The following is a 24,380-nucleotide window of genomic DNA, read 5'->3' as shown; positions in this document are numbered from 1 at the left end:
TTCTGCACGTATTCGCTTCAGGTACCCCAATCCAGATAAAACAGACATCCTGCCACGCTGTTGTATTGAACAGTATTGTACAGGCAGCAAATTACACTTCAGTAGCTCTAACAGTTCTTTTCCAGACCAAGTTAACCACTTCTGTCCTAAAAATTACATAACTGGAACTTGCAATAAAAGAGTATTTACTCTTAAGCTGAAACTAGCATTATGTCACAACGGCACATACTCTAGTGGCCAATGATTAACTAGATCAGACAGCTCACGTCTAATTTAATCTCTCTGACAGAGTAAGCTCACACTTCCACTTGCCTGCCTTTATCTAGACATCTGCAGAAAGTTCCATGCCAGGTTAGAGTCCGTTCTGGCCATGCAGGCTCCCTGTGAGCCTCCCTGCTGAGAGGGCATGGTGCCCATTAGACCATCTGCAGTGCCATGGCCTGGGCTTGATCATCCCAGGATAACCACAGCTGGTTTTGTGGGAGAGGGACCAAAATCACCAAAGGGCTCAGGAGAGAGAATTTGGAATGTGGTACAGGGAACATCTGCATGGACAGCACAAGACAAACCTTCTGTCACTGCAAAGGTAAGGAGTGCTTTACACATATGTTGATACTGTCATAACCAGAACAACACTATCTGCTAGTAAACTATGTTAGATGGTTTTTTTAGAGATGGGGAAAAAAAAAATCTCTCAAAATAAAATTAAAAAAACCCCACCAACTTTGGGCTGTTATGCTTAATCCCATAAAGAAAACTATGTAAATCCCAATTGATAGGTTTATAAGCATGAACCAGAAGACAGACTCTTAGAATAGCCCTAAACTCTCCAAAGACAATTAGCCCAGTATCACAGTAACACATGTATCAGTAAAATTGTGCTATTTATGGGAAGAACAAGGATTGAGCCACAGCTTTCCTAGTCTGGATGTAAATATTTTGTATTTTAGTCTTTAGGCACAAGAAACCTCTTCTCCTGAATTCCTAAGCCAGAAAGTACTACATACGCTGTAGTATTTCCAACTCAAGAGTTGCCCACAAATATTTTTTTGACACAACCTTTCTTTGGAAAATTATTTTCCCAGAAAGTCTTTTCTATTATCTTTGGAAGTTTAAAAGGCAACAAAAATGTGCCATAGGTAGCTTCTAGAGTCTTACACAGTTTGAAATTCTCGGCTGTTAAACCACTGATGAGTAATTTTTTCCACCTCTAAATATCATCTATTGTCTCGTCTCCTCCCTTCTTTCCCTGATAGCATCTGCCAGGTATCTGCAGGAAACTTCAACGGTATTTCCTTAAGTGGGAGAGAATTATTCCCTAATATATATGTCATGCCAGAAACAAAAATGAGCAGCTAAGGAATGGAGAAGATACAAGTTCGACCTCTTTAAAGGTATCTTCCAAAAAGAAGTGGCTCAACTCCTTGAGGTGGAATGGTGTTCCTCAGCAGGACTGGAAGATTACCAGCACTGAAAGTCAGTATTGCACAAAATTTCTTCTGTTTCAAAATCTCAAAAGCCTCAGTGCCAGAGACACATACCAAAGTAAGGAATACAGGAAGAGTAAATAGGAAGTAACAAGAAAAATATTATGATAAATTTGCAAGAGCTTCTGGGGAAAGAAGAAAGAGGAGTTTTTCTAAAACAAGGCTTTGTATAAGAATAATCAAATAGCCAAGATTCCCCCAAAGTAGCAACGTTAATATATGCCATAACTTTGGAGAGATTTTCTAAGAAGAGGTTGGAGTAACTGTGAAGAAAGAACAGACTGACAACAACCCTACCCCATGCTCTGTGCCTGTAATTTAGATAAGAATGATGCAGCTGGCTAGACTTCAGTCTCAGGCACAGAAAGACCTTAAGTGGAACATCTGCATGCACACGCAAGCACTGTGCAAGCACTTGAGCAGCACAGACAGCCAGACATCACAAAGAGATTAATTAACTTTGAAACTAATCTCAGCCAAAATGACACAATAAATTGCACATATTCATCCCACTCATATGCTTGAATAAATTCCCAATCACTAACCAAACAAAACTGGAAAGGCAAAACCTTGCATACTTTGCCAGTCTGAGGTTCTCTCCCGCTACCAGTTTGAAGAAGGTAATTACATCTCATACCGAGTTCAGTGAGCATCTGAACATGGAAACAAAAAGAACTTTTTGGTTCGCTCTTGAGACAAGTATATTAAGCCAGTTTTTTTTTTTTCTTTATTTGCTGCTCCATCTTTCTAAACCTTTAAGGGAGGTTGTCTTTTTTGATGCTGCAAATGAATTTTTTTTTAAATCTTAAATTGGCATCAGTTAAATTTGATTTTAAGGCAACTGGCTTACAAAAAACCCCATTCTAGTAATATAGATAGAGCAAGCCTTCCAAAGTCACTCTGGCAAAGACTAGAGCTCTTCAAGGTCCTGAAGAAGTGTATGAAAAAGGCAGTGTAATTCCACTGAGCACTAAGGATAAATGTAGGCATTGATATGCCAGGTTAGATGTGCAGCAAATGTCTTCGGGTTATTCATTAGCTACAGTAGCTCCTTTATTCTGCTGTAAGACAAAGGAAAAGGCCTGAACTTTAACATTCCCAGAAAAAAAACACCAAAATACATATGGACAAATGCTGGAAGAAGTAACTGAGCTTTTGTTTTTGAAAAAAAACCTCAAGGAGGACTGTAGAATACCAAGGAGGTGAATTTCTTTTGAAACTATAGTATTGAAACACAAAAATCTTGTTTCAGGAGAGATCTGATTACATTCAGATAACAGATTTTTCCAGTTTTCTTTTCACATAAAACCTATCCTGTTTAGTACTGGCAATTAAAAAATGAGAAGCTAACAGGCCAGAGTCAAAATTATCCAATTCAAGAACTAAGAGGACAACATCTTGAGATTTGAGTCTAAATTTGCAACTACTGTGAACTTACCAATATTCCCAATGAAGCAAGAGGCACACCACAGTTTAGGACTATAGACATATGAATATTCAGGTACTCTTAACTGTACTAGCACCTATAGGAGACATTCCTAATGGTCAGGATAAAATTTTACTGAAGATCTTATCAACAAGAAGGGTTTCTGCATGTCTTCTGGATTATTGCTTTGCAAAATAGTAAAAGTTTTCTCATTTGTATGACAAATAAGTAGCAAGGGTTTAATCACATCATGCAATTTGAGAGATAACTGAAAATTAACATCCACAATGAATGCATTCTCCCTGTGCAATTAGACAATAATTAAATGCTTGGTAGTAGCAAAACATTACGAGAATATATTGAAAAACAAACAATAACTCAAGAAGTGACTTGTTCAACTCTACAAAAATAGAAAAACTTTCTTTTTTACTAGATTTCTCATCTCACTTCAAGTAATAATAAACAAGTTTTTTTTTTTCTTAACAGGTAATGACACTTAACTCAAATTTCTACTTATGCCAATAAAATTATCAACAAACTCTAATATATCACAAGTGCTGATACCTGAATTTCACAGTGTTCATTTCACAATTTGTTGATAAGGATTCACCTTTCAGTTCAAGGGAACCCTAAACACAAGTCTCCTATTTAAAAAAAAGTACTATCTTTATAAAGGTCATCCCCATTAACCACTGCTCACAGCTGCCACTTTCCAACAAAGGGACTGATCAAGACACAGCCCTGCTCCAGAGCCATCCAAGGGCCACCCTGAATTTATAGCAGCTCCTGGACAGGAAGGAGTCAGCATCAGATCAGAGCCCTTACATCCACAGTAAGGATGTTCCCAACCAGGTTGTTTCCTCAGTGCAGAAACTCAAACCTGAATTTAAGAATAAGTATGGTTTTAGGCTAAAACTGTTTTAGCTTCAAATAAGGTTCATACACAAAAAATTGTTCAGAATGAGTATATATATGACTGAAATGCCAGTTGTAAGATAAAACAAACAATATATTTTCTGCTTAAGCTCTAGAGGAGCAGGAGGAGAAGCATCTTTCTACTAACATGAATCACAACAATTATGCATGTTTCTTACCTGGTTTTAATACGGAAAGTTGGTAAGAGTGTTTATCAAGCTCCCTCTCAGCTAGCATCAAAAGCATGAGGTGCCTAGGTCCAGAGTCTGCCACATGCATTTAATTCTTGTCTCCTCCTCTTCTACTGGAAATCTTTGACCATTACAGAGTCCGGACACCTCTATAACTATAAAATATAAAAGAAATACCTGGGCCCCCCAACAGTGTCCTCTTCAAACAGATACCAGAGAGATGCTCACAGCTATGTCATGCCTACGCAGATAAATGGTGGTTAAACATGAAACTGTCATACAGCAGAGGAATAAGACACAAATTTGCATTTTAAACACTTCTGGTCTAAAATAAGGTCTTATTGCATTTTAAAACAACAGAATCTTCTATGCTAGATAAAATAACCCTTAGGATTCACAATCAGTATGGTATCACACTATGCACATAGTCTGCATGGGCTGACACAGCCACTCAGAGCAGGGCCAGCCTCTCCAGTAGGTCAAGAGTCAAATGCCTGGTGTGGTCACAGCAGGAGCTCCAGGTTTGGTTAAACACCATTTTACCACCTGATCTAAACTCATCTACATCACTGTGGGCTTGGTACAGGCACTGAAGATTTTACAAAGCAGCTGCAAAATTTCAATCTGCATAATGATCAAGTTCAAGAGGTCAAAAGGGACCCCTGGAGGGATCCTGTCCAGGCAGTTACCTAGAGCAGGCTGCCCAGGACCACCTCCAGAAGACTTCTGAATACCTCTGAGGATGGATATTCCATAGTATCTCTGGGCAATTTGTTCCCGTGCTCACTTACCCTCACAGTAAAAAAGTGTTTTTTTATGGTTAGAAGGCTGTACTAACAAAGTCCATCAACACTATTATTCTTCCTAATAAAAATAGTTTCTTAGGAGAGACACTGGGAATTTTGATGGAAAAACCAAGAAACTGAAAGGTCTTCTATCAAATCCAGCAAAGTAAGTCTGTTGGTACACGCCACTGCCATGTAGCACAAAAAAATAGTACAATAAAACCTCCAAATTCAGAAGATCAACATTTGTGTGACAAACAGTTACATCATTTTAAGTGCTTCATTTGAATATGCAGAAGAAACGTTTGGAACAAAAATCTGGAACAGTGTCACATCCCAAGCTAACCACTTTGGAAGACAGCCCATGTTAACATGCCTTAATTTAACATGCTGCATGTCTACTAACTGTTAAAAGTACATTTGTGTTGGCCAGATTTAAGGAAGAATTTATTCACAACATTCCATTCTGCATAACGTTGCAAAGCTGACTTGAGTTCTAAAATACTCGTATTATGATTCAAACCTGTATACATTGGTTCTTTAAATGTTTTTGCTTCTGACTTTATCATAAATTGATGAAACAGGATTTGAACTACGAGCTTTCTACCTCTGACCACAAGAAGTGTTAGAAATTGCTGTAGTCAGAACTACTTGCAGATTTCACAGGTTTTAGCTTGGAAATTAAAAACGTGAAATGTCTTTAGGCACTAGTTAAATCCTTGTCTAAAGGCAGCTCTTCTAACTCCTTTACTCTAACCCAACTCCCTGTAAAATTTTCAGAGGTTAAAAAAAGTAAAAAAGGTTTAACAAAGTCTGGGCTTGAAGAGGATATTCACAGTACCAGCATGTACCATTTTAATTGTGTTTCCTATTGGCTTCATCTACTTAGCCCATTTAGGAAGACATTAAGAAAAAACAGTTCTTGTAAACTACTTTAAATTCTCATGATAAGCCTTTCTACAATTTAACTGAAAGGAAGACAAATCTACACCAAAAGCACTTTTATCTGAAACAAAATGCCTGGTCTGAATGACTTGTATTTAAACAGTGTGAACAGAACTAGAGGCAGTAAAATCTCATCATTTTTTTCTATTATTTAACAGAGGAAACGTACAGGTGACTGAGTATGTCCAAATCACAAAGAAGTAAGAGTTCATCTATGGATGGCATCTCAAAGAAGATCTTCTCCACAGAAGGAAGTCTAATTTGTTCAGTTTACAAGTAATACAGAACTTGTGAATTTCCTTTGATACTAACATACATCTATTCTAAGCAGAGAAGACTTCAAATATTAGAAAGGAATGAACAACCTGCTTTAGGGAACACACCTGTATTATAGGATGCAAACCAAGCTGAACCAAGTTCACTTTCTGTAGAACTGAAGCCCCACCTGGAGCATTAAAAAGAGAATGTTGTCAGATTTTAGAACCAATCCAGAATACATTTTTTAGCTACAGAAAAATAGGTTTGATTTTTTTCAATTATCTAGACTAAAGAGACATCATAGTGTTAATCCTCAAAATCTCAGTTACAATTTCATCTGTTTTGCAATATTACAGTACTATCCAGACTAGCTAATTAATAAACTTCTGCACTGCAAACAGTACAGAACACAGAATCAACCAGGTTGGAAAAGACCCCTGAGATCGAGTCCAATCCATGAGCCAACACCACCCTGTCAACTAGACCATGGCACTGATGCCACATCCAGTCTCATCTTAAATACCTCCAGGGACAGTGACCCCACCACCTCCCTGGGCAGCCCATTCCAATGTCTGATCACACTCTCTGTAAAGAATTTCTTTCTAATGTCCAACTTCAACCTCCCCTGGCACAGCCTAAGTCAGTTCCCTCTTGTCCTACTGCTGGTTGCCTGGAGAAGAGACCGATCCCACATTGCTCCAGCCTCCTGTCAGGGATAAGGTCTCCCCTGAGCCTCCTCTTCTCCAGGCTACCTCAGCCTCTCCTTACAGCCCTTGTGCTCTTGTCCCTTCCCCAGACTCGTTGCCCTTCTTTGGACACTCTCCAGCCCCTCAATGTCCCTCCTGAACCGAGGGGCTCAGAACTGGACACAGCACGCCAGGTGTGGCCTAACTAGTGCTGAGTACAGGGGCAGAATCCCTGCCCTGCTCCTGCTGCCCACACTGTTGCTGATATTACAGCTTGAAGGAAACGTCCAGAGGAGCAACAACAAAAGCACATTAAAAAACCTCCCAGTTCAGACTCACTAAAAAGTATCGATATTACAAATCAGTTTCTCAGGGACAGCATAAAACACTCACCTTAATGAATGTACTGATCGTGATCTTTCAAAATCTGAAAGTGTCATTAATATATTCCTACAAAAAAAAAAGAGAACATAGTTTTATAAGCTAGATAAAAATTTACTATGAAATAAATCAAGTCCATTTAATAATGCAATACAAGTCCAATCATGTATTCCAAGATGAAGAACAGTTATAAAGACTACGAATACAAAATGAGAGGAAATGCAAGAGATTTTATTGATAAAATATTTATTATTGTAACCTAACTTCTAAAGTGGTTCTTTGAGCAATCCACAAAGTAACTACCCACTGAATTCTGTTCTCTTCATAAACATAAGAAACTTCCTCAAATTCCATCTCCATCTTAATTTATTGTTAGAACATTGTTTAGATCATACAGATACTAACACTGTGTATTTCAAAATGTTGACAGCATCCAAGTTGAAGAATTAGTATTATCTGGTATAAAGTCTGGGATGACATTCAAGTTATATTTTTTCTTCTGCACATTACAATCTTAAAAAATTCATCACCAAAATTCAAATTACAAATTAACCTCAGCAGATGAAAAACTTCTGAGAGCTAATTCAACAGAGAAAAAGTATTGACATCATGACCAAGATTAGTTTCATATTCCAAACCACAAGTATGCATTCTTAGAGCAAAAGTTGTTCTCAGTTTACTAAAACTTACACTTCTATGCACACCTGATAGAAAAAAAAAAAAAAAAAAAAAGGTATCACAGATAGAAGGTTTCTCAGGCCTCAGAGGGCCAAATAGGGAAAAAAAAAATCCCTTAGTTCTCAAGTAATGGTTCCTAAATGGACTTAAGTTTATGTCACCAGTCACTTGTATTCCTGAAGCACCCATGGCACTGCTATTATTTAACTGCCTTCCAGTTTTAGGTTGGTTTTGTTGTTTCTAAAGCTGCTTGTTTTCCCTGAGGAATAACTCACAGTGAAAAGTAAGGTAACAGGACCAAATCAACTCAGTTTTACTGAGAACAGCACATTGTTGCACTTGTCAAGTGAAAGACTGTAAGAAGTCAAATACCACAGAAATCTCCCCTTTACCTCTTCCCCAAAAAAGTTGTTCCAAACTATTCCTCCATCATCTAGAAGGAATTGTTCTCATTTCTGTCAGTCCAGGAACAAAGCTTATTTTATCATTTCAGGTTTCCTTGTTCTGTTAAGCCCACAACCCTCAAGATTCCACAGTGGACATGGACTGACCATCCCCAAGAGCCAACAGAAACTGGCTTTCTCAAGGTTATTCCTTCACCTTGAATAATAAGCCATGGCCCAGAGCCAAGTTTAACTGCCAACAGGTCGCATATTTGCCATTAAAAAAAAAAAAAAAAATTGCAGCTTGTACCAAGACATGTTGTGAAGACACTAAACATGATCTCCTTCTCCTGCCCCATCCTAATTTCTACACGTCTTTCCTTCAGTCTTCTTATAGGTAACTAAAGTTGCACTCGACGTGAATTTAAAAAACCCCAACATTTCCTTCTCTTTGTCACCAGAAAATGCTGTTCTCTTCAAAAAAGAACAAAAATTATATGTTGGAGATTGCCAAGTGTTGTCACAGAAAGGAGGGAAAAATTATCACACCCCACCATATATTCATATACTTTGCCTTTATTATAGGTCAAACTAGACCAAAAGTATCTCAACACAGCATTTCAACTATAGTATTTGTTGACATCCTCATTAAGCAGCATACTTGCATATCTACTGCTCCCCTCCCTTAAAGAAAAGGGCAGGATTTCACTATGGGGTATTACATTTACAGAAGTTCCAGGCTAATGCTGCTCTTAAAACATTTCTGCAGTCCACACCCTGTTAAAGATTTCAGTCAGAATGAAAGTCCCATTCTGGAAGACTCTGTGCCAAATAAATTCTAGACCCCATCACATCAGTAATACACTCCAAGAAGTGCAGCAACCCAACAAACATGATGTACTTGTCCTGGGAGTTGGACATAATAGTACTGAAATAAGAGCTCAAGTCACCGAAGAACCCATGCTGGCGAGGTAATTGAAATAAGTCCTCTATATACTGGAGATCTTTGTAAAATTAAACTAAGCGGAAACACAGAAGTACATGTAATAAGGTCAAGCACAAAAACGGTACTAAGATACAAAAGCTGCAAGGAATAAGGAGAATAGGCAGCAAAACCAACAAAAAAAGAAAAGTACTGGACATCCTCTCCACTTCATCTTGTCTCCCTAAGCTTCAATTATGAGAAGTTACAGATGTCATTGCAGAGGCACAGTGAAGTGCCTCTGTTTTAAGACAGGGTGTTAGAATGCCAATGTAGCTTTGGATCTAATTCTAAAAAGCCAGTTCTACTTAAAAGCCATCTATACATGGAAATCTCTAACTATTTTATCTATAGGAAAAAAATCAAGAACTAAGGATTATAATAGTACACTCAAAAACAGGTGGAAGCAAACCTAACGTCTTTCCTTAACATTTTGGCATACAAATGAGCTCTCTTTTCCTTCAAACACCTGCAAGCCTGCTCATACAATCTGTAAAATCTCCTCAAACTCTTGCACCCTAAGGAACATGTTCTCTGTATTTTAGTCCACTTGTCATGGAAACAGTATGTTGGGCCTCTAACCCTTTAGCACTCCTAATAAATTTTTCCTTTATATTGGGAAAAAACAAAGAAGAAAGGAAAATTATACTCCATGATTATGTATCTTCTACAGGCAAACTTGTCTAAATCAGACTACCAAAAAAAAGTCAGTGAAATCAGAAGGCTTGTCCAGGACTACTGCACACTATCAGCAGCAGCTGAAAACATCTGTACAAAAATTTCTTGATCTTACAATAGCCTTCACACACAAATTCTCATAACCTCTCTTACATAAAAGCAGGGACAACATGCACTTCAGAACTACTGCCTGTGCAACTTGAATGAAACATTCAAGTTGAATGAGTATTGCTGCTGTCCCTCAGCAACTCCTCAACTGGGAGAGAGGACCAAGTGAGAGGATTCTGCACCAGTACAAGTCCAGTGCAGGCACTCAGACAAAAAGTCCCTATCTACACTGAAAGTATAACCTCAGAAACACAAACCAGAAGCACAGAAGCCCACCCTGCCCCTGTTCCAGCACTGCTGGCAGGCAGAGTACAAGCAGGCTGCACAAGCGTGCCTGGTGATCTACTAAGCCACTTAGCAGAACATCGGATCACCGCCGTATGCTCGGGCATGTGGATCCCCATGTGTGCGGGTGCCTCCCTACTACGTATGCCTCTGCCTCGCTGGCAGTGCTAACAGAGCATGCTCTGGAGAGCAGCTTCAGAGCCTCTCCACAGGTTTCACAGACATACCCAAATCATCTGACCCCTCTTCATTTTGCTCTCTGCCACACTGCATTTCACAAAAGCAGCCCTGGGCCACAAGAAATCCCAGCAACAGATAGCAAAACCATTAGCCTCTGAAGTATGGGTTTGACTGCTACCTTCTCTTTTCCTTCTCTTTTCCCATGTTCTTTAAACGTACTTAACAGAATTAAATATGTTGCTTGTAACTGAAAAGAAACACCCACACCCTCCTCCCCAAAAAATCCTCTGTCAGAGGGCAGAGTTGTTCTTCACTAACCAACTACTAGCAAGTAAAAGGTTTGCCTTACAACCAACACATGCAATGTTAACAGCCTGACCCCCCGCTACAGCAGTGGGTAAGTTTAAGGCAGCAGTTAAAAGCAGGAAAGTGGACACCTTTTACACAGGATACAAAACATCAGTAGCATTATTTTCAGGACCAATATTTTCTGTATTCAACCTCATTTGTACCCAAAAGTGCAAGTCAAAGCTCTTCAGACTAATACAAAAATAACATTAAGAATGATACAGGTATTAATTGACCCCTTTGCTGTTCATTGCTTGACAAACTAAGTTAACACGAGGAGTACTCGAGCAGTTCAAAACTTGCACTACAGGGATATAAATGGATGTGGAAAGTATGAATGCAGCAAGACAATCCAGTAAATAAGCTCTGTAATCCACCATCCTCATGGAGGAATTCTAGGCCATGCAACCAAAACTGGAGACAAAAATTCCTTTTCAGAAACACCTGATCATCTAGTAATTATGATGTGGTAACGTCATAGTATTATATAGTGTCTACAGGACACTCACGCCAAGTATTGCACAAGGCCTTGCTAAGAACATGATGTTCCCTTTTTAACATAGGCCAACCATAGCAACCCTATAGAAAACACTACACTTGATGTAGACTAGTGATAATTTACTGGTTCTACTAGCTACAGGTAACATATTGCTTTTAATCCACACCAAATACACCTCACCCCACAGCAATCTGCACATATGCTTATACTTCAAGGGGTTACAAAAGATTTTTTCCAGTAAGTTATATTCTAATACTGCAAAGATGTTAGAGAAATAAGGGTGTGGCCAGAACCCAGGGAAAAAAAAAAAAAAAAACCAACCTGTTTTATTATTCTCTATCTCAGCCAAACACTTCCTGGTCACAGTAAAGTCTGAGGTAGAAGACACATCCAGAACTTTACTGCCAATCACCTTCCTCATTTCACTCTATTCTCATACTTTGGCTCCATCAACATCTCAGTTTACTCACAATACTTATTACTACAAAAATGTATTGTTTAGGGACAGGCTCAAGCAAGTTTACCTGATAAACTGAGTTGTTACATATTTCAATCTTATGACTGGAGGAAGAGAAAGTGGAGAAGGTAATATGACAGAATGCTCTCTCTGTAATGCTTCTCAGAGGAAATCCAAAAGGAATAAGAGTAAGCTGTAAAAATGAAGATTACTTAAGACTTTCACTGAGAGCATTCATATGCTAAAGCAAATAGAGGAAACCTACAACAAGTCCCACCAACCAACAAATAAACAAAAAGCCCAGCAAAACCATTTAGTCTTTGAATTGTAAATGAAACCAGAAAACTTGCTGAATCTGAAGAAGTGCACAAAAGCAAAAAAACCGCTTTCCATGCTTTTACCTTCTGGACTACATCAAGCCAAATGATGTAGTGACTTCTTCACAGGACAGGCTCTTTCACTGTACAGTGTTTGACACTTATGACAACTACCCAACTAAAGTACTTGCTGTTCTACCTTGAAATAAACACTTGAAGTGACCAAAACCCCACGAAAACCTGAAGGCTATTACTTTTTTCTTCTACTTTAGGTCAAAGGTCACCTCCTTTCCTCTATGTGTTACCAATGAGGTAAGCAACCTCCAGAGTCCAAAATCAGGGCCCCACACCTCAGGACAGTGCCTAATCACAAGACTTAGAGCAAGTTTTGGATGAAATGAGGACTCAGTCCAGTTCTCCAGTGACACTGCCTCACTGCAGAAATAATGCAAGTTTCAGTAACAAAGGGGAAAATGAAAGATCCCAAAAGCACGCAAACGCATGCAAGCATAAGCAAGAGGGAACTTGATGTTACAGTGCAACAATGTGGGCACTCTCCTTACACCAATCAAACTGTGGTTGAAACAATATTGGCAACTGGAAATGGTTTCTCACTACACTACATCAGGTTTTTATTTTTGATTTGACAGATTCTCTCTATGCTAGAATCACTACAGAACTTCCACGTTTTCCCCCCCTTAATTGTGGTAGCTATTATCTCAGATGTAAAAGACAATAAACCTCAGTCTGACATTTGGAAAAGGAAGACAGAAGCTTACAAAAAAAGATGAGAAAGACTTCTTATCAGGGCCTGTAGTGACAGGATGAGGTGCAGTGATTTGAAACTGCAAGAGGAGAAATTTAGATTGGACATAAAGTTGAAACAACTGGACTCGATGATCTTAGAGGTCTTCTCCAACCTTCAAGATTTTGTTTCTTCAAAACCCTTCAATGCACTGTCTCAGCCAAGTTACTGTTTCACTGGCATAGACTTGCAAAGCGCTACAGTTTCCAAGTACCAGAGACTTCATAAGGACATCTAAGGGGGCTTTTTAAACTCCCGTGGTACACTGAGAGTCCTCTACCCGATCCTAACCTATTACAGAACGTCAGACGTAGAGTGTCAGATTGACTGTTACCATATTGCTCATCTATTTGCATGAAACTGTACTTACATAAACTGTTTTGTAATCACGCATGTAATAGCATGCAACTAATGTGAGCGGCAGGTACAACCACACCGTCTCAAGGAAAAAAGTGTCCTCACAACCACAGGCAGCACAAAAAACCAAACAGACAGCACCTGTTGCCCACTCTACCCGCACCTCACGCACGTGAGTAGCGCTGAGACTGTGGCTCTGAGTAACACAAATCCTCACGCGAAACATCCCCCCCCGGGCCGGCGGGCACGGCGCTGCCGCGGGGTGCTGCTCCCTGCACCGAGACACACGGGGTGCCCTCCGCGCCCCCGCCGTGCCCTCCGCACGCACACGGCCAGCAGGGACACCAGAACGGAGCCCCGCCGGGGGACTGGGACCGGGACCGGCCCCGCCGCGCACTCCTCCGCCCCCGGCCGGACACGGGCGGGGGGCACCGGCATCCCCTCGGCCCCCCAGCCTGACCCCGCGAAGGCGCCCCTCGGAGCGCGCCGCTCCCGTCCCAGCCCAGCCGGGTGTGGGTGTGCCCGTGCCCCCCGCTCCCGGACGCCCACCCAGTGCGAGGCGGGCGGGGGCCGCGCCGCGCTCGGCCCCGCACCCGCTCCGGCCAGGGACTCACAGCCGGCGGCCGCTTCCCTCGCTGCAATCCCGACGGGGTGGGGGGGCGTGTCACAGCCGCCCCTCGCTCGGCTGAGAGGGAGCCCCACGCGCCCCGTCCGCGGCGGGCCGGGGGCGGCACGGACCCCGCGGGACAAGAGGCGACCCGCCCGCCCATCGGCCCGGCAACGGGAGAGCCCCGGCGCGGGGGTTATGTAACCTCGGCCCGGAGGGCGGCGGGAGGAGCGGAGCCCCCGTGCCCCCCGAGCCCGCCGCCCCCTCCCGCCGCCCCCTGTGAGCTCCCGGTCCCCGCGGGGAGCGTGCCCGGCGGGCCCCGACTCACCACACACGGCCCGTCCCGCGGCCCCGGCGCGTCCCGGCTCGGGCTTCATACGGGCAGAAACGTGACCGGCCGCCGCGCGCCCGCCCCGCCCGCGCCCCGATTGGCCGCGCGCGCGTGACGCAGCGGTTGCGCGCGGGCGGGGGCGGGGCGCGCCGCTCTCCCATTGGCCGCTCCGCCCGCCGCTCACTTTACATAAGCCTCACGTGTGGCACCATGTTTCCACCGGCCGCCGCCGCCGCCGCCGCCTCCCGAGCCTGCCTCGCCGTACCGCCCCTCCCCTCCCCCACGCCGCCGCCACCGGAGCGCCGCTCACCCTCGCCCGCCGCGCCGCCCTCCCGCCGCGGCCGCCTCGCTCTCCTCCGCCCCGCGCCCCCCGCCGCCGGACCGCAGGGCCGAGGGGGGCACGGGTCACGTGACGGCCCCGGGGGGAGCGGCCCTGGCCCCGCCCGCTCCGAGCCGCTCGTGACGTGTCGCGCGCGCGCGCGCGCGCGACTGGAGAGGGACCGTTGGCAGCCGCGGCGCGCGCCCGGCCCCTCACGGCCCCCTCAGAGCGGCCCCTCATGGCCCCTCACGGGAGGGCCCTGCGGGCGCGGGGACCGCATGAACGGGCGGAGGCGGCGGCCGCAGCCCTCGCTTACGACCCCGGGCTCGGTTCGCTTACATAAGGCAGCAGCGCCTGTATCCCGTTTCCTGGTGCCGCCGCCCGCGCTGGGTGCACTCCCTGAGAAGTTTCGAAACTGACCCCGCGCATTGTTCGGGAGGCGCCGGGTCACAAAGCAGAGTGCAGCGCTGCAGACCGCAGGGCTGCGGGTCTCTCCGGCGGGAGCCAGCCGGCATCGGTTTGAATAGCTACAACAATGGTTAAACTAATAGTTTCCGCGGTGTTAAAGGTATGTGCCGTTCTCTTGTGGAAACTAGTTCCTGATACAGTACATGTTGCCATGTGATTACCTTCCATTCCAAATGTTTAAAAAGCAGTTTTTCATATTTATTCCGAAAAAAAATAAATATTACCCCCTTTTGTTCAGGCAAAACTCTCTGAAAATATTGACATTTCCCATCTTACAGTAGAAAAGAATGCAAAAAAAAAAAAATCTCATACATCGGTCATACAGGTTCTGCTCAGGCCCCTGCACCATCCATCCTACACTGTGGTGAGACAGTGCCTGAGGTCTGAGTTGTTACAGGTCAGCAGTGAGGTTACCCAGTGCTGAACAGTCCAGCTCTGTTCGAGTCTCCACATCTTCCCAGGCTGAGCAGAACAGTCAATGTTAACTTATCCATATTCCGAACTCCCTCTGTCTCCATAGTGGTACATGGCTGTGCAAAGAAGGAACAGAGGATGTGCCAAAGCTCTGTCAGTCTGGGTGCCAATACCTCAGTCTGGTGGAACAGCATTTTACACTTGCTGCATACATGGAGTTGCTCCATAGGATGTAACGCAGGGAAGCCATGAGGGCTTCCATTGTTTATCTGCAAAATGAGGTTAATGCCACCTCCCTCACTGTGGTGTTAAGGATAATTCCATTAGGTACATAGATAGTTAAGCTGTGCCTGTTACAGAAACAGCCTGTGAGTAAAGGACTGTGCAGTATTTAACTGCTGGCAAGGAGAGGGGGTGGGCGGAAGCATTAGGACCAGATTCTGCTACTGGATTTGTTGCACTGCACAAGTCAGCTTACCAGGATACCATTCTTAGTTTGTGCTCGTCTGAGGAATCTAATTTTAAGACTAATCCTAATTAGGTAGTCCCAGTATAGTTTGGTCAACTTGTTGTTGCTGTTAGGCCTTCAAATCCAAAATGTCATCATCTTCATATAAGTTCTTTAGGCTTGGAGGGATGTAGAATGATATTCTTGGTTTCCATGGGATGTTGCTTTTCATGTCATGTGCCAAAAATATCCATCTCTGGCTGTGTGTTAAGGGCTACACCTCTTCCAAAGACTCAAAGTAAGACACTTCAACCAAGGCAAAACTTTGAGGCCCCCACTGCCCCCACCCTGTCAAAGTGCAAACACGAGGAGGGTGGCCAACTATGGCACTGTGCTAGAGCTGAGTGAGTTCCAGGACACACATTCATCACTGCAGCAGAGCATGCCAGTTCTGCCGGGAGAGCAGTAATCACCACCACCAGAAATAGCCAGTACCTTTTCCATCCTAGTAACTACCAGAGGTATTACTTGAGTTCTGCTTATTTTAAAGGGACACTAAACAGTTATTCTAGTCAAGCTTATGGGAAGCATTTTTAAGTTCTATTCATGTCATCTTGTAGTAGTTATATCTTTAATTTACTAAAAGCAGGGAAAGCAGTGTTACTAAAAATCTAATTGTGCATATTGAACCACTTCAGTCCAAATTTTTCTATTGTGCCTATTTTCTGGACATTGCAATCATGTGTATAGATACAAGTTATTCCAGACCCCACCAATCTGAAATAACAAGAAGGCAGGCACTTGGTTTCTAAAGGAGTGAATATTACCATTGACTCAATGGCTCATCTGCTAAGAAACAAAGCAAAATAAAACGTTTGCAAAATGCTACAGGACAAAAATGGGTTTGTTTTTAAGGTCACTCTGTCTGGTAAGTAGCTATAAGGTAGGGGTTTTAATAGCAGCAGGAGTAAAATATGTTTGTGTATGCATACACAAACCGTTCTAAAGAACACAAAGGTTGTAACAAAAACATTAAAATGCTTGTGGGTTTTTTTCCCAGCTTTGTTTATTTTTTTGTGCGTGTTCAGTTGTAACTCTTGGAGCGTGGAGAGAACAAATCATTCATATATTAGGCAAGTCCTTTCTATGTGACTGTTTCACCCTGTGACACACCAGGTCCCACACTGGCGCTCATCCAGAGCCGCTCTGGGGCGGTGAAGTGGGGCCCTGTCCTGCGTTAAATGCTGCCCGGCTCCCTCATGCGGTCTCGCCAGGAAAATGCCGGTCTGTGTGAGGATTTTTTTTTATGGACTCCCACTGCTTCTCACACTTACATGATCAGATCGTTATCCCCACACACACAAAATGCTGAACCTTTTCCCAGCATACTTCAAAAAGTAGAATTCTTGCTCAAGGAAAGTGTTTCAGTCGCTTCTGATAAGCAGCAACATATTGACATTATCTACATTTGGGGGGGGGGGGGGGGGGGGGGGGGAAATTGAGACTTCCTGAAAAACTACCTGAGGATTGCTTGCTTGGATTTGCTACTGATAAAGAAATAAGGGCTCCTCGTTTTCAAGTAACTATGCTTCCCTATCCACTTGTAGAAGTTACCTGTTCCAAGTTATACCACAGCACTGACAGAACTGTATATTATTAAAAATAATTTTTAAAAAAATCAATATTTTACAGCTGGAGCCCACATCTAATTCTTCATTTCCTAAGTCTAATTACTCACCGTTTACAGTGACGCTGACAGTCATTGATTCTTGCAAAGATCCGGAAAGGCTTTTTTGCTAATGAGCAAAAGGCGTCACTGTTACTCTCTATATAGACAAAGGATGAGGGAAGGAAAAAACCAACTTTCCTCATAACCAGTGAATATACGGACAGGTTTTTCTAAGAGCATTATACTGTAGGAACAAACATAAAGATAGCAATATGATACAGTCTTGAAAACTCTTTGATTAAAATGTATAGGAAATTAGGAAACATGATAAAGAAGTCCAGCTCAAACAGCAAGTTCCTGAAATGTGCTGCACTCAGAAGTCCTTTGCATAAGTGTCTGGTTGTCTCCAGACAGAAAACCTTTCCTAACAAGTTCTGGGAAATGTAGTTTTTCATTCTGTCCCTATTTGTACTGTTTTCTAGTTATCTTTATTAACTCCAGTTTCTTTTGGCAAATGCAGTGTAATTTTAAGTTCCCAATGTCTTGAAAAGTGACACATAAAGGAGGCCCGAATTGTTCTTTTAGAAGGATACAAATGGCAAGGGTGTATCTCACCACTGTAAGTGCATGTGCCAATCCCCAAGACCATTAACATGATTTTAGAAGCAAACAGTTCAGAGCACTCCAGGTCTGAGATCCTGCTGTTTGCTTTAGCAGCTTGCTTTCTGCAGTCAGACTCACAGAAGGCTGAATGGAGAGAGCTTGAAATTGAATCCACAGTGATGAAAAGGGGTTTTAAGCTTCCTGTATAAGTCAGAGAGTGGTAGTTTGTGATTGCACAGTCTACCTAAGGTGACTTTATACATCCACTGAAAGGAACATTCCTACCACCTCCACTGAGTTAAAAATCAGAGATTATGCAACTGCGCTGTCAGCCAAGTTGGGAAACTGATTTGACTGAAAATATCCCATGAAAGAAGTTTTTGGTTGGATTACATCACAGCTGTGGGAGCACAAAAGCCAAACCAAAACAGGATCAAAGAACACATTTTGGGTTGGAGCGAGGATCCAAGACCAGTAGGAACATCAAATTACAGAGTTAGGCACTTAAAATGAAATTTGCATGTCATTAGACTAGCATAAGAGAGCTAATAAGCAATGGCAAGCAGAAAAGTGCATCCTCATTCCTGCCTACTGTGTTGGATTTTTACATCCTCTTCTGCTGTGAAAGGTGACTACGTCAGGTTGGGGTTCACCGTTCAAAACCACCCAGACTCATATGCCAGAGGCAGCTTTCACAGGGGCTCTGGGCTGATCTGACATTGCTCTTTCATCAAGGGCTTGGCATCACTGCTCTTCACCCCACCCCTGACACCAAGTACTCACAGTTATGTGGTCCTGGCCATTCCTTTTGCTCACTCTGCTACTTACTTGGCCCTTCAGTGAGACAGTTCAATTCGTTAATCTCTCTGAAGGCTTCCTTAGTTTCCTGCCTGTAAGCTAAATCTGATCCCTTAGTGAGAAAGTACACTCCTGAGTCCAGGCATGGCATGGACAGGGGATGGGAAAGCTCTTTTAAAGGCAATGAGATAGCAGAAAAACATTTCCACAGATTTTGATACCTGAGGCAGTGTACTTGCTGGATTAAATGTGGCCACACATACCAGCTGCCCTTGAGACACCCAAATTCCTCAACAGACACGCAAGGCCTATGAGATGGTGCTGGGCCTGTAACACAGTGTATCCCAACACTTGACTCCCCACAACCACTGGTTCCTAATACACACTCTTGGTGTTGATTTAAACCCTGCTTTGCCTGACCAGAGTCAGTTTACTGACCCCTGTTGCATTTATGATCTCCTTGTGGACTCACTTCTGTAGAGTGAAGTGTTAACAATCTCTTACAAAAACAGAGTAAGAGATGTACCTTCCTTCAAAAACAAAATAAGGACAGAGAGACAATCTGGGTACTGACTTTCCCACTAGTGAGCATTTATGCAATTTTTATCAAATAGTCATTATATAAAATGTTGGATTAGGTCTTGGCATGGGATTGGAGCTGGACTTGTTCACAGGCAAACTCCCAGTTACTGTGTGACACAGTCACAACACTGCTGCTCTGAGCTACGAGGAATCTAGAGGCACCCTTATTCCTTACTTTGTTATAATTTTTAAGGAACAGGTTATAATATTGAGAGATTATAACAGAAACATTTGAAGAAATTGGATGCTAAGTAGGAAACCAGCTAGAATAAGTTCCAACACACCTACAGCCCTTCCTATCCCAAAGTCTAACTTAAGCCAGACAATTAGGCATTCCTTCCACTAAGAATACTAATTATAGATTAGTAATTTATAGTTGTTGAGGAAGAGCCAAATTTTAAATGGGCAAAAACGTCTTTCCGTGTAATTTTGAAGAGTGCCTCTCAATTAAAACCACTTCATTTTCAGATTGTTTCCTATTACTGCTCTGTGTCAGTTTTCCGGTGTTAGTTCACACTTGAGCTGTTTGGAACTGAGCACTGCTGCTACTGAAGTCAGCGGAAGCTTGCTTTTGTTTTCAGCAGACGGTAGCACTGACTGGCTGAGTTTGCTTCAGGAAGAGAAGCCTGACATACCTGGCCACACGGCCAAAAACAAAGTAGGGATTTTAATAGGCCCATCAGGCACTGCAGAAGCCCCTTGTAGACTAAGCCAATTCAAGAGACTTCAGTAAATAAAGTTTTACAGACTGTATCAATAAATAGAAATTCATGATAAGCAATCAGAAATTCTTTAGGTTTAATTCTAATAAATTAGAAGAAAAAGAGAAAGGACAGCTCACTTTGCACACTGTCATTGATACATAGAACCAAAGAGTGAAGGATTGCTACAAGTTCTGTTTGGATAAATCCCTTTCATATAAACAGCTTTGGCAACTTGCTCAAAAGAAGACAATAGCTGAAACAAAGAGGGCAGAAGTATTTCCCATCTTTGTGGATTATCTGGTGTTTAGTTGGTTCGAGCTTATCTACAGCCCTTTCCTCAGTGCAGCTCTAGGAAGACTTTCCTCATCTACCTGTTTTACCAGGTGTAAAACTACTTGAAAATTACATGGCTGAAATATCCTTGGGACTTCTTCCTATCTCTCACATTTGTAGACACCAGCCAATAAATTTAAAATTGCCATGTGAACGAGGAGAGACAAACAAGCAGACAAAAATCAAAGTGATTGTATGAGCCTTTATTACACAGAAACCCACTAGAATATAACACTCATTGCCATAATGAGACATATTCTATCCATTTGTAACATGGGAGACTCCATTAGCAGTACAACTCTGAAATTCAATGCTTCTGTTGTGTAGCTACACAATAAAAATAAAAAATTAAACAAGCAATTTAAGCCAGTGAATACAAAAAACCCCTAAAACAAATCAAAACAAACCCTTACATTCCTTAAAGGAGAAAGATTAAAAGTCATAAAAAGGAAGCAGGAATCTTATATTAGCTAATTGTTGCTCATTAAAGATTGCTGTCACCTTAAAGCACTGTGCTACAGAAAAGCAAAGGAAAGTTTGAGAAAAAAGGGGTAGTTGGAGCAAGACAAAAAGATTGAAAGAAATCTTACCTTGCCAAAAAGCAGAGCTGTGAGATTTGCCTCCTGCAGGCATTTATGAAAATGCTGTAGTGCTCGAGGTTTCCTTGGGTCTGGGTGGAAAACTAAATAAGCATCTGGGGCTCTTTCTTTCTAGTGGGTTTGAAAAACATATCCAGCTGCCTTTCAGCCCTTTTATTAATATGGGTAATTTACAATTATTATTTTGGTTCCCCGGCCCTGCTCTTTCACTATGCATTACCAGCCAGCTATTGTTGGTAACAATGCTCATAGCTTTTGCTGGCTTCATTTACCGCTGAAGAAAGCAGTGCTTACTTAGGGAGACTTATCCCTCTCATGCTGTAATAGCATTCTTGTTCTTTTTAAATGAATACAGTGCAGAGAAAACAGTGACTTAGTACATCTGGTTGTAGGAACAGCCTATGAAGACATATTGAAGCCAGCTTTAAAGCAGTGGAAACTCCCTGGACAGGTATAGAGCTCAGAGTGAATGCAAAGCCCACCCAAGAAGCCAAGTCAGTAGTGCTGAATCATTTATCCCATTCTGGTGGAGCCTCCAGCTGGGAGCACACGGCAGGTTGGGGCAGGCTGGTCTCCACTGCAGTCCTTGCCACTGGTATCCTCCTAACTGCTGGTGCCAGGATAATTTCCCTCTGCAGAACTTTATACCTTTACTATGTTAGTTTGCATATGGTCCTATCTAGAATTCCCTATCAAGAATTACCTAACTCGTGTTAAGAGGAGTGATAAAAGCAACATGTGTTATGACTAAACTTAACAGCCTGAATTTAAAGACTGGGCTAAACTACTTCAGCTGTGTTTTGGCCTAGTCAGAGAGGATGCGTGTGCTACTCTTCAAGGCACTTCAGAAAGCAAACCAAAAAAGGGAATGTTTTTAAAATGACAGATTTTATACTTCACTGGAACCTAATAACCAATGAATCAACTTTTGTCATACACTGACTTTATACTGAGACAACATCTCCTCTTCTTAAGTTCTAAAATGCAATTAAAGCACGTTGTGTCACCAGCTGTAAGCTATTACCTTACTGCAAACTTGGATCATTAGAGCTTGGACTCAGGCCTTCCAGAAATACAAATCAGTGCTCAAGACCAGAGACGTGGCACTTAACACATCATGGGGCTGTTACACCACACCTCAAATGTTGAGATGGAGCATCTTGCAATTCACACTGATTTAATGCAATTATCAGTTAGAGAAGCTAAATCTATTTGAAAAAATGTTTTCCCCAGCCAAATGTTGGATTACAGTACAGTGAATTGTATAGGAAGACCACTAACCAAATACACTTGAAAATTGCACTGTGCCCTCCAGACACAGCCACTGCTGGTGAAATGAATGCACTCCATTGTTTCCAACTCACACTTAATGCTGGACTATCAGTCCACTACAATCATACTGAAGCAATAGGAGAAGACCTAGTATGACTAGTGTATTGCACATACAAACAATTATGTTGCTATTTGCATGCTCTAATAGCTTTATCTGAGATAAAGCCTCAGTTCCACTTATATAATCAAGATTTTTTTGTTGTTGTCAGTGGCATCAGTGTAGTTAAAACTTTATAATACTAAAAATATTTTGCAAATAAGAGTACACTGCAAGGTGGAGAAGCAAAGGCATAGCAGGAATTAATTTCATAGCCCCTTGTTAAGAGAACTGAGTGTGAAAGTTGAGCATGCTTGTGTGTGAAGTTAAACTACCAAGCCTTGATGGCCAAACTAGACACAAATCCCCTTATTTTCAGAACCCTGTTCTCATCTCAACACTATTATAATCATGGGTGATGGTCTTTGCAGCACACCAACATTTAGTAATTTTAAAGCTTTTTGGTTTTAAGTCCAGAACATAGCACAGTTCATTCATTAGTATTGGCATTACTATGGCTACTTCTGTATAGTATTCTCTAGTAGTGGCATGTCAGTATCTGCAGCTGGACGTGATTACACTGTGAGAGTTTGGGCACCATCAGAGAAGATGTAATTGTGGTGGGACGGTTGTTTCAAATGTCCTCCTGCAGCACAGCAAGGGGTGTGGGAGAACCCTGCAGAGCTGCCTGAAGTACTCTTTGTTCTCCCTTCAGTTCTAGTTTACTGACTTTGGAGAAACCAGTTATTAAAAAGGAAGGTAAGGAATGTTCTTAAATGAGTCATGTTTGTTCTGTGACTGTCAGACTACATCTGTAACTGGTTCAGTAGCTCTATTCAGCTGGTGAGGTCATTCCCATGCTGCACATGACACAGGGAGCCTTTGCACAGACAGCTGCAGGCAACATGCTTTACACTGGCTCCTGACTTAAGAGATATTCTATGAAGGGATCAACAGGTACTTCTCCACATTGATGCAGCATTATCTGATGCTTGCAAGAGCACAAGACAGACCTAAACACATAAGAAACTTAAAGCCTTTCACTTGTAGACAAAAGTGCATTTATATAATATACTTGTTTTCAAAGAAGAGCTGAAAGATTTTATTAATGACAAATGAGACAACATAATCAGTCCAACCTGAGCAAAACCAAAACAGAGAATGTCAATAGGTAGGAAGCAGCCCTGGAAGCATCAGGATAATGCAAATACCTCAATGGTGTAGTCAAAATGTGCAACCATTATGGCTAGACACAAATCTTCTGATTACTTTCTTCCGCAGAGCAAGTGGGGAATTTAAGAGTTAAATAAAATTACTTGAGAAGTAGGTAAGAGGGAGAACAATATTTCATTCAGCATCATGAAACAGAGAACAAGTGGGATGAAGCAGAGAGGAAGAATGAGACAATGCCAAATCCACAAAGACAAATGCTGTTGTTTGGAAACACTTGAGAAATTTGAAGCCTGGGCTGAAATAACTGAGTTACAGGAGATGAAAAAAAGGTCTGAAAAACTGTTAAAAGAAAGCCAGTGCAGCAGAGTGGCTAACCCAAGGGATGGACAATGCGGTTTAGTCAGATAAACTGTGACCAAATTTAATTTGCATTTGAGATGGAGTCTGACCCTATTATTTTATGTTGGCATCATTTGTCAGATAAATTCACTGGAAGGTGACTGACAGTGCCCCTGCTGTCACAGCCCAGTGCTGCTGCATCGACCGCCACCGTGGGACACTCCCAGGCTGGGCACTGTGGGGTGGCCGTAGCCTGGCTGACCGGACGCCTCCCCAGCCTGGCACAGAGTCACTTCAGGGCACTGCAGCAGGCAGGGGGCTGCACTGCTGGACAGCTAAAACCAGAAAACACGTAGCTTTTTGTTGTTTGGGGTTTTTTCCTCCATTAAGATAGTTTTAAAAGCAAGATGATTTATTTTTTAATATTTATTTATCTATGGGATAAATAAATATATATATTTATCTATGGGAAA

General features: G+C 42.3%; 1 protein-coding gene and 1 long non-coding RNA gene across 8 annotated transcripts in view; one reads left to right on the top strand and one right to left on the bottom strand.

Moving 5' to 3' along the window:
- Window positions 1-7,143, bottom strand: part of PER2 (period circadian regulator 2) — a 37,132-nt gene extending 29,989 nt beyond the window's left edge. For 2 of the 7 annotated variants that reach the window (XM_027884333.1, XM_027884339.1), the window contains exon 1: window positions 4,008-5,912. The gene's annotated coding sequence lies outside the window, so the exon portion shown is untranslated. Of the gene's footprint in view, window positions 1-4,007; window positions 5,913-6,132; window positions 6,195-7,086 lie in introns of those variants that run through there. The other 5 variants (XM_027884335.1, XM_027884334.1, XM_027884337.1 and 2 more) reach the window with 5 other exon arrangements.
- Window positions 309-6,410, top strand: LOC114057702. Its single transcript, XR_003571282.1, has 2 exons — window positions 309-586; window positions 5,908-6,410. It is a non-coding gene; the product is annotated as an uncharacterized LOC114057702 (long non-coding RNA).
- Window positions 7,144-24,380: the final 17,237 nt, after the last annotated feature.

This window comes from Empidonax traillii, unplaced genomic scaffold, assembly GCF_003031625.1.
Source record: "Empidonax traillii isolate 1590-97213 ecotype Southwest subspecies unplaced genomic scaffold, ASM303162v1 scaffold143:size1492093, whole genome shotgun sequence".
NCBI lineage: Eukaryota > Metazoa > Chordata > Aves > Passeriformes > Tyrannidae > Empidonax > Empidonax traillii.
This window is presented reverse-complemented; position numbering and strand designations above follow the sequence as displayed.